The sequence below is a fragment of the Papilio machaon genome, chromosome 16 (assembly GCF_912999745.1).
Source record: "Papilio machaon chromosome 16, ilPapMach1.1, whole genome shotgun sequence".
In the NCBI taxonomy this organism is placed as follows: Eukaryota; Metazoa; Arthropoda; class Insecta; order Lepidoptera; family Papilionidae; genus Papilio; species Papilio machaon.
In genome coordinates, this window is record NC_060001.1 from 3,068,763 (window position 1) to 3,081,506 (window position 12,744).

At 34.5% G+C, this 12,744-nt stretch overlaps 1 protein-coding gene across 1 annotated transcript in view; it reads right to left on the reverse strand.

Moving 5' to 3' along the window:
- LOC106716738 (semaphorin-1A) overlaps positions 1 to 12,744 on the reverse strand; it is a 253,117-nt gene that overhangs the window by 89,660 nt on the left and 150,713 nt on the right. The gene's annotated exons all lie outside the window — the stretch shown is intronic.

The following is a 12,744-nucleotide window of genomic DNA, read 5'->3' on the forward strand; positions in this document are numbered from 1 at the left end:
TTTAACTGTACTTTATAATTGGTTCCATATTAAACAGTGGCCCTACCACAAACATTTGTGACAATCACCTTCGTATCATCGTCATCAATTATGTCAAAATTAGTATGAGATTTCTGATGTACTTTACGCCCGATAGGGGGCGCTACACAAATTCAAAATACAATTTTTATAAATGACGATTGTCACAATGCCCACTGTATAAAAACGATGAATGTTGTAATGGCCCAAACACATATAAAACTAATATTATCATGTTTCCCATTATTTTTGAAAAAAAAAAAAGAAACAGGTTTCATATATTATATAGGAGTGTTTCGGCAATGCAAATCCACGGTAAGATAACTAAACCGTATAAAACGCAACTCTTAAAAGGCAAACAAAGCTGTGTTATCTTACAATGATCGGTCCCAAAGCGCTCAAAGCAATCTAAAATATTAAAGCGGCTAGCCATTTGATTGTATTGTGAAAAAAAAATTAAAAAAGGAATCGATATTGCGTGCAAAGCATTCGATTGCAAAAAGACCAGGTTCCTACGCAACGTAATTTCCGTTAGCAATGGAGCGTGAACTTTGCCGAAATTCCGTTCGAATACCGTCGGCCGTTGTTATTGAGCGGTGCGGGAAGCGAGAAGGCGAGGCGGTTTGTAAAATACAGGATACACTGGATAGCACATGCGATAAATGATGGTCAAATTGTGTATACATATACTAGAAAAATACAGTTAGACCCTTTCCAATAAACGGCCAGCCGAATCACTCTGGTTGCGCACGATTGCTAACTATTGCAGTTGTAAGTTATATTTCTCATGAAAATAGCAATCTGGCGCGATCAAGGCTAGTGGAAAAAAGGTCTTATTATTATCATAATGTAATGAATATTTGGTTTAACGTTTATGGATAATAATGAAGAAGTACAAAACAAATATTATAAATTAATTGACTTCAAAATTAAAAACAAAACTTTCGTGCGAACAGAGCGAATTTCCTTTTTAGATATAAACAAATCGTTTATTTCCAAACTAACGAAAGACAGTTAAAAAAATTCGTATCGGATTGTGCGCTGTTTAAAAATGTAAAACGAGGTCTCCCGTCACTAAGACCTGAACGCCAGGAAATGCATTTGCAAATTAGATTTCCAACCCCCCGCTGCGGGCGCTATCGTGTCTTCGACCTTGCCATTTAACCCTCGGTCACATGCGCGGATTTTCGGAAGCTCCCCCTTTGTCTACATTTGCCTATCCCCCAACGTCTTTCTTTTTCAACGTTTAAAACATACGAATTGATTTACTGGTCGGATTCAATTTATTCCGAATACATTGATTGCAGTCGGAAAAAGACTATTTATTTTTGTTCTGTTTACCGATTGACGACGTTTGTTATGCGCTCTGTTGAGACGTATTTTTTAATATGTAATGCTTTTGTTTGTAGAAGTCTTAACAATGTTTAACTTATCAGAAATTTTGTACTTTTATAATTTGCACATTATTCCTTTAAATTATTTATTGGTATTACGATATAGGTAGATGTAATTTTATTGCAAATACGCTTTGAATACGAACATTTACAGTTTTTCATTTCATTACTTACTCTCTACATGTCATATTTCTTAACGTTAAATAATTTTGTCGTCACGGTGTAACAATTCAGTTCATCAAAATTTTCTGTTTATAAAATTAAGGTTTGAATGAAAAAAGTAGGGTTTATGTTCGACGAGATATTGCAAATATAAGCGTATAGAAAACAGCAATATCTAGTTTTTAACGCAATAAGTACTTCTGAATTTATGGAGCAGTTCGTATCACAGCTACTCTCTCATTCAGTCGTATATTCATCGAAAAGGCAAAACAGAGTATCAGTACAGCGGGTGACCATAAAATAGTTCAGTTTAGGGCGCGTCGTGTTTTTCAATCCCAACGCAGTCGTATCCCCCGCTGGCAGTAAACAACTATACTATATGTACTAGGGGAACAGTGGAGGCAACGGTTTAAAAACACCGGTTCACACTCGATTTGGCAAGAAAATTGCGCCCCGTCTCGCCAAACGAATCGCAACCAGGCACACATAAGTGAGCGTGGCTGTGATTTTCGCGATTAATTCACGATGAAACGTTAATAGGAGCTCCTCGAGGATATGTAAAACGAGTTCTTATTACGGATTATTCTCCAGAATAAACTGTACAAAGGGAATTTATAATTGTATTTTCCTTTAAATATAATACAGGTAAAACAAGAGAGAAAAAGCACAAGGGCTTCGGTTTTTAAGGACAGTTATTTTTGAGACTTAATTTAGAAAAAAAAAAAAATTGGTCTATGTACGTAAGTTTACGTCTAGATAGATAAGAGTCTAATCTAGTAAGCATTCAAATTTTACTAAGTACATTGTTGTTCAAGTTACAAAGTTACGTTAACAACATTAAAGAACTTCGTTCAAACAAAAGTAATGTTTTCCAACTTACTTGTACAATGTTTTACATTGCGGAGAAAGTGTACTGTAGTTGAGTTTTATATAAAATTTTAGTATATACTAACAAAAAACGTAATGAAACTAAAATTAATCCAATCGTGTAAAATTATATACGTACACATGCACAATGATCCAAATGTAATTGTTTTCGTAAGTTTCTACACAAAAAAGATGGGAAGGTTTTTAATACGTTTTTCGACAATGGACAATCATCTATTTTGCTAATTATACTCGTAAGTAACTGACATCTTAAAACAAAAAAAAATAACAAAAATCTTTCATATACTTTAAACAAAGCAAATAGTACTCATCCGGAACACACGAGGATCATCTGAAGGTTAATTCATAATGCAATAACCTACCGCTCCTACCTGAATCCTAAAAAGACTTGATTACTCGGATACAACTTTATCAAAAATGTTTACCGCCTTTTTAAGACTTGTGGCATAATTTACCTCATCTTTATAATATTGTGAATATAAAGAAAGTAGCGTACAGATGAAATAATATAAATATAATTTTATAAATTTACACAAAACATCCCATGGTGGAGTTTTGATCATTAACTCATGTCATCTGACACTGTCTGTCTGTACTGTCTCCGAAATCTAATCGAGGGCTCCGTGATCAAATTGTTACGATGTACGGAAGTAACATAAAGCTATTGATCATAGAACGTATGTCTTAGGACACCTTATTTTTTTTCTTGTATCTTGTGTCGTTAGATCCAAGTACGAGTTTATTTATTTGAACGAAGTTCCTTATCGCGCGTTGTGAAAGGGGGCTAGACGGAAAAAATTCTTACGGAAAGTTGTCACGACACTTTTTGCTATAGAAAGTATGTTAACGACGCATAAGCGCTACTTCACCATGGCAACGACGTGACGATATATAACGAAAATTCATAGAAATAAAAATGTACTTCTTGTGAAGACTTAAGTTTTTTATTCATAGGATAAAAAACATTGGTTCCTTCACTAATTAATCGAAAGGAACTTCGTTCCATCCGGGTGTCCCTTGATATCTCTCATGTTTTTTTTTTAATTTCATGGTATCGTATTGTCATATGCCAGATACGTCTCTAGAATTTAAAGTGTCATCAAGGAGAGTAAAGGGCGTGAAATAGGCTCGCGTAATTGCTTCATATTAACACGATCTGAGCGCAGGCGGAGTGTAAAAATTGGCCAATTACATCGAAAAAGTAACGCAGGTAATTGGGTAAATGGGAGCTCGTGTGAAGATGCTCAACAATAGAAGATATTTGAATAGGTGTCAACTCTATATGGAAGGTTGTTAAGGATACGACGTGTCGTTATGGGAATAAGTCGTATCGATTTGTGAAACGTTTATGGTGGGAGTGAACTTTGATGTGAACAAAGAAAAATTTTAAGAAAAATTTAAAACAGACTTAAAAAGCATACTATCATGAATATTCTAGAAAGTTCTCTTCTTTCTTTTTTTTTTTCTTGTCTTTTTTTATACAATTATTGTTAATTTTTGTTTTTATCTTGAAGAGTTATATACTTTAAATACATTATGAAGTCTACATTTAGTTAAGAATAACATTTTTAGGTTCATTGACTTTCTGTTGATTTCAGGTTGTTCGGCTAATTCAAACAAATGAACGTGGCGTGTTAACGAGGGTCATCGGGGGTAAGTCGGGGGCTGGGATTGGAGCGAAGTAGGCAATAAGTGCAAGGGTAAGTGCAGCCAATCTGCCCGGATCGCCTCCACCACGCTGATTTATACGTCTGGATAATCCGTGTAACAAAGAAACTATTGTCTGCTAAGAAAACGAATTTCTATATTTCATTTTAGAATATATTTTTGAAAAATACTGTTTGTTTTATTTACTTTAAGCGTAATAAGTATGTTCGTATAACTCACCACATATTGACTTATTTCTAGTAATTTGTAGTCAAATGACAAGATATTTATGAACATCTATAAATATGACTGTATACGAACCTCGTCACATAAATACCGCGGTTGAAATAATGAAATATAGCTAGCCATTCATTAAAACAATACGTTCGGCACCCATCGATGGCATGTCGATAATTAAACAAACGGACACGGTTCAAAACGCTCGATAGATCCATATATTTTACTACCATTGCCTTTTTAATTCCGATATTAATCGTTCTCTATTCCATGTAAATTACTAGAGCTCAGATAAAGACACGGGCGATATCGATAAAAAACAACCACGATAAATTCACCTCTGAGTAAGCTATGCGAGGAACAAGAGGACCGTAGTGCTGGACCGTATCGATAAAAAATAAATTGGGCCGCCCAGCCGACGTGATATGTTGGGATTAAGAAACGAACATCAATAAGTAGCTTTCAAAATTCCGCGCACACCGGTACGCGAGGAGCTGCAAAAAATTGAAAGGAGACTCAAACATGTCGCCTGAATATTAAAAAGCACAATACTGAATAATGTAGCCGGCAACTCTCAAATGATATAAAGACCTAAGGCTACCGGCTGCTATTTGGAAGTCATTAGTGTCAATAAAGCTTAACAAGCACACCTGACACCGCTTTTAGCACCAGATATTGTTTTTTTTTTACAGTTCTACTTTAATGCATAATATAAAACCTTGCTTAATGAATAATCAGAATTTATAACAATATATTTATATAAATACGATCGCATTTTTTTATCTATGTATATAAAAGAAAGTCGGGTTAGTTACACTATTTATAACTCAAGAACGGCTGAATCGATTTAACTGAGAATTGGTGGGCAGGTAGCTTAGAACCAGGAAACGGACATAAGATAATTTTTACCCCGTTTTCTATTTTTTTTCCGCGCGGACGGAGTCGCGGGTAAAAGCTAGTAAATACATATATGTAGGCATTGTGTTTGAAAGAAAAGAGACTCTCCCTTGAATGTAGCAGAAATAAATGCTGCAATTAAAACATTGCAAGCAAAAGCAGTTGAAGGAAAGTATCAATTCGACTAGTTCGTACTTAGCAAGTTGGCAAATGTGTATACAAACACTAAGTGAATACATTTCAGGCAAAACTGATATAACTGTGACCGTGGAATATAATATTGGAAAAAGCCATTTAAACGCCAAAGATAGATACATCACTGTCAAATGTCGTTGCGTTTCATCCAACGCCACTTTCATTTACGTTCCCACTCATAGATCACTACACACGTCAACTATTGTAGAAATTCTTTCTCCAATAGGGACATAGCTTTATGATTTATGGATGTAGTTTTGACGTTTTCATGAAAAGGTTACATATATGAAAGAAAAAGAAGAAGAAATTTCTAAAACTTCACAAATATAGATACTGCTTAAACAGGAAAATAAAAATCCTGGACAAGCGTTTCTATCGGCTACTTTATTAAATCACCTTCCGCAATATTCCCGATCAGACTATAATAAGCAATAGATAGTGGCAGTGTAAGATACTGAAAACGTACTTATACTACAAGTATTATGCCAAGTGAAAAGTGAGATTTTATAATCATTTTGTTAATCTAAAAAAAAAAATAGGTTTACAGAAATTATACTAAGCTTTTCTTTTACATAGTTAATGTATGGTTTAAGGAACGGCAATGGTATGTAAAATTTACAAAGTGGTCATTACTTGGGATAATCCGGATAAAGCGTAATGGCTAGCCGAGGGTGGCTTAAAACTGTTTGGTAGTTTCATTTACAGAGGTGCATACATACGATGTATATAAATGTCCGTTAAATGGATTAATATCTTTCAAGTCTAAATTAAATAAGGCCCATTCAAGCACATTGTTAGAACCTAATTACGATGACTTAAAAGTGATAGAATTTCTTTTAGAACAACGTCGCACCTTCAACCTTCAGCGACCTTTTCTTCAAGATTATGACGAAGAGTATCTAAGTGTTAAAGTACAGGTATTTCGGCAACAAGTTTCATATCTTGTAACATAAATAGATCAGATTACTACGTTAATAAGTTGTTTGTCAGATTACTAGATCATAGTGTTGTTATTACAACAAAACTATGATCTAGTTAATCAATATTATTATTTAAAAATAAAATAATGTGCTTATAAAGTTGTAGTTTAAATATGATAGGCCGTAAAAAGTATTAAATGTAACATTTTTATCAATACATAGAATAACGTACTCAGGAGGCACTTAAATTGAAACAAAGACGACATTAAAGTAAGCAAGCGAAGGCCGAAGCGTTCAATAAACCTTAAGTGTGAATATAAAAGCAGTATAATAGCCCCGGCGGGGTGTTTACTGCCTCCACTTACTACCTCTAATGGACCATATGCACTTTATTGTCGAAAATTGCATTTGCCAGATGAAAATTCCTCGTCGTCCATTTTGTCTTTACAATAGCAACGCGTTGCGTATTGTAGAACAAAGGGGATGCGATACGAAAGCGCGAATACGACAAATAGGCTTACACCTTTTAGGGTTTCCATTTAAAAGTTTGTAAAGAAACCCTTGAGATGAGATTATGCTGTCTGGATATGCTTGTAGGTAGAACGTTCTTTTTATGTGTAATTGTAAATAACGCAGATAAATTGTAATTAATGAGATTTTTTAAAAAGATTCAGTGAACGGTAACACAAGCTACAAATGTGTAGTTATGAAGCCTTTGTTACTGTAACAAAATTTATTTTCTATAATAATTTGGACATGAACTTTTAAACAAAATCTATCTATATCTATATATATAAAAGAAAGTCGTGTTAGTTACACTATTTATAACTCAAGAACGGCTGAATCGATTTGATTGAAAATTGATGGGCAGGTAGCTTAGAATCAGGAAACGGACATAGGATAATCTTTACCCCGTTTTCTGTTTATTCCGCGCGGATGGATTCGCGGGTAAATGCTAGTTTTCGATAAAACGAATGACACAGATTTGTAAAACTAATAAAAGTTTCTCCAAAGCTTCATTAGAAATATGATAACTTTAAACTAAGTACAATGTAGAGTCAATTATTAAAATGCGGATAATAACTGGAAATTAACGAGGAAAATTCTATTCAAACGAGACGTATTCATATCACATGACCCTCCACACGAATCATTTAATCAACTAGCAATTAAACGAAGGATATCCTAGGGCTGTTCACATACCATTAACTTTTTACAGAAAGATGCCCCAACGAAATGCTTTTTTCACGTTAATGATATAGGGGTAAGCAAATGAGGATATATGGATATATTCCCATTTGCTTACCCTCTGTACGCAAGATATACGAAATCTTTTTTATCTACAAATTTTAGAAAAAAAAAAGATATTAAGTGTTTAGAAATTAAGTGATATTTAAAATGAAGCGATTTGTCTTAGTGTGCGTTTACTAATAATACATTACAATTTCAGCTTTTTATAAAGAAAACTAGCTGTCGCCCGCGACTCCGTCCGCGCACAGTTAAAAAAAAAATGAAAAATAGATGTTGGCCGATTCTCAGACCTACTGAATATGCTCACAAAATTTCATCAAAATCGGTCAAGCCGTTTCGGAGGAGCGAAAACTGTGACACGAGAATTTTATATATTAGATGAGCGGCACTATCATTAGCGGTCATAATAATAGAGGTTAATTATAATTTTGCAGCATTAACACTATTGTATTTAGCAATTCGCTTCGATTAATCTTACTAATATTATAAATGTGAATGTTTACATGGAAGGTATCTCCAAAACAGTTTAACGGATCTCGATGAAATTTAAGAACACTAAGGATACTAGTCAACATTTTTTTTTATTCCACGCGGACGGAGTCGCGGGGTAAAGTTATATATTATACATAAATGCGATACCGTACTGGCTCAATTGAACATAGTCTGGAAGTAGTTATAATAAAACGTTTGTTAACTATAAGTGAAAACTTATATATTGTGGATATGTAATTTTTTATAGCATTTTTAAAGCATCCATTAAATTAATTACTTCATTTTGATTTAAAGCTGCAAGAAACTGATAACATGTAATTTCGATACAGATTTCCTAATCAGTTGCTAACACGCGATCTATTCTGAATAAAGTAATTTAATTTAAATTTATTTTCACTTAATTTATCGTGTATTTTGTTATTTAATAATCACCCGCAGTCAAAGTTAACCCTCATACACTTATTGTAATTTATTTAACATTTAACGATTTTTAGTGCGGCACTAAACTAACATTGGCAAGATTGAAAATTTAGTTCATTGAATATTATTTATTTATCTCAATACTTCATCAACAGCTCACTATAAGTCCCCACTGAGGGGCTCGGAGCCTACCCTAAGTTAGGGATGAGTAGGCCATAGTCAACTACGCTGTCCAAGTGCGGGTTGACTTCACACATATCATTGAATTTCTTCTCAGATATGTACAGGTTGCATCACGATGTTTCCTTCACCGTAAGAATACTAATCTCAATACTAAATATAATAAATGCGTAAAAACAATTGTTTGCATTTACAAAATGAATGAGGAAACTCTACGTATTTCAATTTATATCAAATGGAATTTAAAGCCAAAAGCAATAAAAACGAAATTGTTTTTCAATTACTGAAGTAACGGCAAATAAGAAAAAAGACCACTTCGCTTGCTATTTCGAATTAAAACTTGATTTGGAATAAAGCAAATCGTTGAATGGATTATCACGTTAAATTATTCAGAACAAAATATTGTTTAACCGCACTGGTAACAACCCTAACGTAAAGACACAAAAAAAGCAATAAAAGTATATCCAAAATGATATGAAACTTTATTTTTTATTATGTATTGGCACGAAACGAACTTACTCGCGAAATCTTGGCATGTTTTGTTGTGCCTGGTTATATTGTGTAGAAATCGTATTGCTTGAATCCAATTTATATTTCAATAAATCTCAAAATGTAGTTCTTTTGCCAACTATGACAATAGGAATGGCTTTTTATTCTTTTAAAATATCTGATGGTAACATCAAGTCAATCTCGTATGTAAATCCTTTTCAATGTAAAGTATCGCATCAGTATTTTATGCGTAAATATTATCTTTTTCTATTGCTACCGTTCTAAAACAGATGATGAAATTAATCTGCTATCGAACAGTGATTTAAGGGCTATATAATCGAGTTTATTCGATAATATCCTTCATAATTCCGAAACAATATCGATTTTCTCGGCTACGGTGCGGGTCGGGACGTTTATTACGATTTATTTGATGTCGGCGGGGACAAACAGTGTCCTTGCGATCGACGTTCCAGATTTACGGCTACAGCACGGCGATGGATTAAAAAGGGCAACGAGAGGGAGATATATGTCTTTATTCGTGTACTCACCGATCGCCATGAAATGTGAAAGCGTAAATGAAGCAAAATTCAGGGGGCTTACGATGGTCGTTTCCTCGATCCGGTCGGCTGTTTGTCCTTATTTAACTAAGTGCATCGGGCGGCCGGGCTTTGTCTTCCTTCTACGTGCGCTGTTTAATTTATACGTTGAGAATTTATTTCATATGTAACAATTGTAATATTTATTCGGAGCATTTTAATTTAGAGCGTTTAATTTTTTTATGAAATTTTTGGCAGCTTTAACTAGGCGTTGAATGTGCCAAATTTCAACTTTCAGATCAATTATAAATCCTACGTTAAACATTTATTACTTTTAATATCCATAAGTGGTTATATTACAGTGCTGGTTTTTTTTACTAAAAATTTATTGAGGATTAGATTACGAAGCCAAGATCTATCAGGGATTCCACAATGTAAGAGATGCATTAGAATAGAAGGCCACATTTTTCGGTTTATCTTAATGAAGGAAATATTTCAGCAGTGTGTAGAATTGCGGGCGCGTTTAATTATCCACATTCCGGCTGGACAAATTGTCCGCCGCTAGCAGGGCCGGATATTAATTTCGATACATTGTCCCAACCTCGGCAATGGAGCGACTCCGATTATTTCCAGCCTACACAACACTGTTTACAGACAACATAAAATTGTATTTAGAAATATCACTCGAATTGACTTTTTAATGCAAGTAAAGTCAGAGCGAAATTTTCATGAACATGCATTAATTCACGTCCGAGTTTTATAAGACAGTTTAGCAAAAGTTTATATTGATTAAATTTTTTATCTTACTAGTATTATAAATGCGAATGTTTAGATGGATGGATGGATGGATTTGAAGGTATCTCCGGAACGAATCTTGATGAAATTTGGCACAGATGTAGAAAATAACCTGGAAGAACACATAAGCTACTTATTAATTTTTTTCTTTAATTTCACGCGAACGGAGTCGTGGGCGTAAGCTGCTATTAATATAAAAGTGAAAACTCATAAAATGTGTTACTAATATAAAATTCCATATACAATGTAGCTATACATTTAAAAAGCGCACATTTACCAGGTGTAAGAAGAAATACGAGCCCAAAACACACGACACTAGCACAAAGTGTACGGGAATGGGCTCGTAGAGATATGTCTTAGATAAAGATTATATATACAGTGTCTTATTTTACAAATCCAATTTCCGCGCGAATACACGGGTTGGTTGTAAATAACGTAGACAAAGCTTTGCCCGAAACGCGCACAGTTCGATACATTATGCAGGCCACGCGCCACGCGAACCAATGAGCTAAGTAAACACCGGCCACGGTTGAGCTTCTACGTTCTGTGAACTGCACTAATCATATCAAATATCATCATCATCATTATCAGCCTGAATAGGTCAACTGCTGAATGCAGGCTTCCCCCATACATTGCTACAATGCCCGGTCCTGTGCTACCCGCGTCCAGTGCACTACCGCAACCTTGACCAGAGGTTATCGGTCCATCTTGCAGGAGGCCTATCTATGCTACAAATTTACCAATAATTGCTATGTTCACACATTACAGCCGCAGTTGTATTGTACGTGAAAGAGTGCTCGACTAGCGCCTTAGGGGTAAAGCAAATCAGTTTAACCCTAGTTTAGATGTTTGATAAGGTCTGACTGAGCTCAGGAAACTTGCATAATGCTACTATCTACCAACAGTACATGTTGCCAAATTTATTTTGACATCAATAGAATACCTACGTACGTAATTTCGCAAAAAATTGAGATATCGTTGGCACAATAGATGACTTTCTTTTCCGAAAACCGTTATCGCATTATCGGGCACACGTTTTCCACGTCATTAATTTTGAAAAATCGTTGCGATATCTTAACTACACGGTGCTAAGGGCGTTCTCCCCAGAGATACCGAATAGGAAATGCGGATCTCGAAAAAACAATAGAAAATACGTATCGAATTTTCGTGGTCACTTTTTTTGAGATGTGATGAAAAAAAAAAAAATTTTCTTTACTAGACGATCATTAAACAATGGAGATTTAATTCCAAATATAAGAATCTTGGCTACTTGTTTTTAAAGAGCATTGGAAGTAATATGTACTTTTTTACTTTTAAAACCTATTTAAGACTTTTATGCGAAATTGATAAATGATTTACAAAAACAATGTATTATGCACACTAAAAAAATAACTCCTACAAAAAATAAATAGCAAAGTTGTCGTTTACTAGCGTTATAAGATGGAAGCCCTACACAAGCGTTGTAACAACGAAACGAACACGCCCGTGCACTACTCACGACGACACTCAAAAGCCACTTTTCCATTTCTTCCGACCTGTTTTCCCGCGTCTTTAGTTTTTGGTGCGCCTCTGTCTCCAGAGCGACTTATAAAAAAGAAAAGTCACGTGATTTAGATGACAAAAATGGTATTTTCGTTACGGGCTGCGTGTGAACGCTGGCTTTGCGTGACATATTTTTCTACTGTCGAGGATGACAAATACGAAGATAAATCACAAAGGAAAGTCTGCTTTTCTTTCAAAAGTTTTATTCCTATGTATTTGTTGGACATTTTCTGTTTATATTTGACAGGGTTATTCATTTTATAGGGTTTTTGAAGCTTTGAAATGAATGAAGTTATGAACAGCCGAAATAATGAAGCTATTTGAGACAGATTTAAAAAAGCTTTTTCCTTGAATAACTTTTAATTGTATTGAAACAAAAATACTATTTAAGACAAACACTTTTTCTAAGCAATCGATATGTATAGTTAATTACTTGAATAATAGCGACTACTTAAATATCATTGGCGGCATTTTTGGATCTGGATTTTCATAAATTCACATTAACATGCTTAAGTAAAACATAATCGATTTAATATTACATAAAAATCACAAAACGTGAACGAATGTGATAAAAGGGAGGTTTGGTATAAGCGATAATTTCCGCCGGCGCCGCGCAAAATGTGCTGTAGATATGCGACGGCTGCAACACCCCAACACTAGACAATTAAAGGTCGAATATTT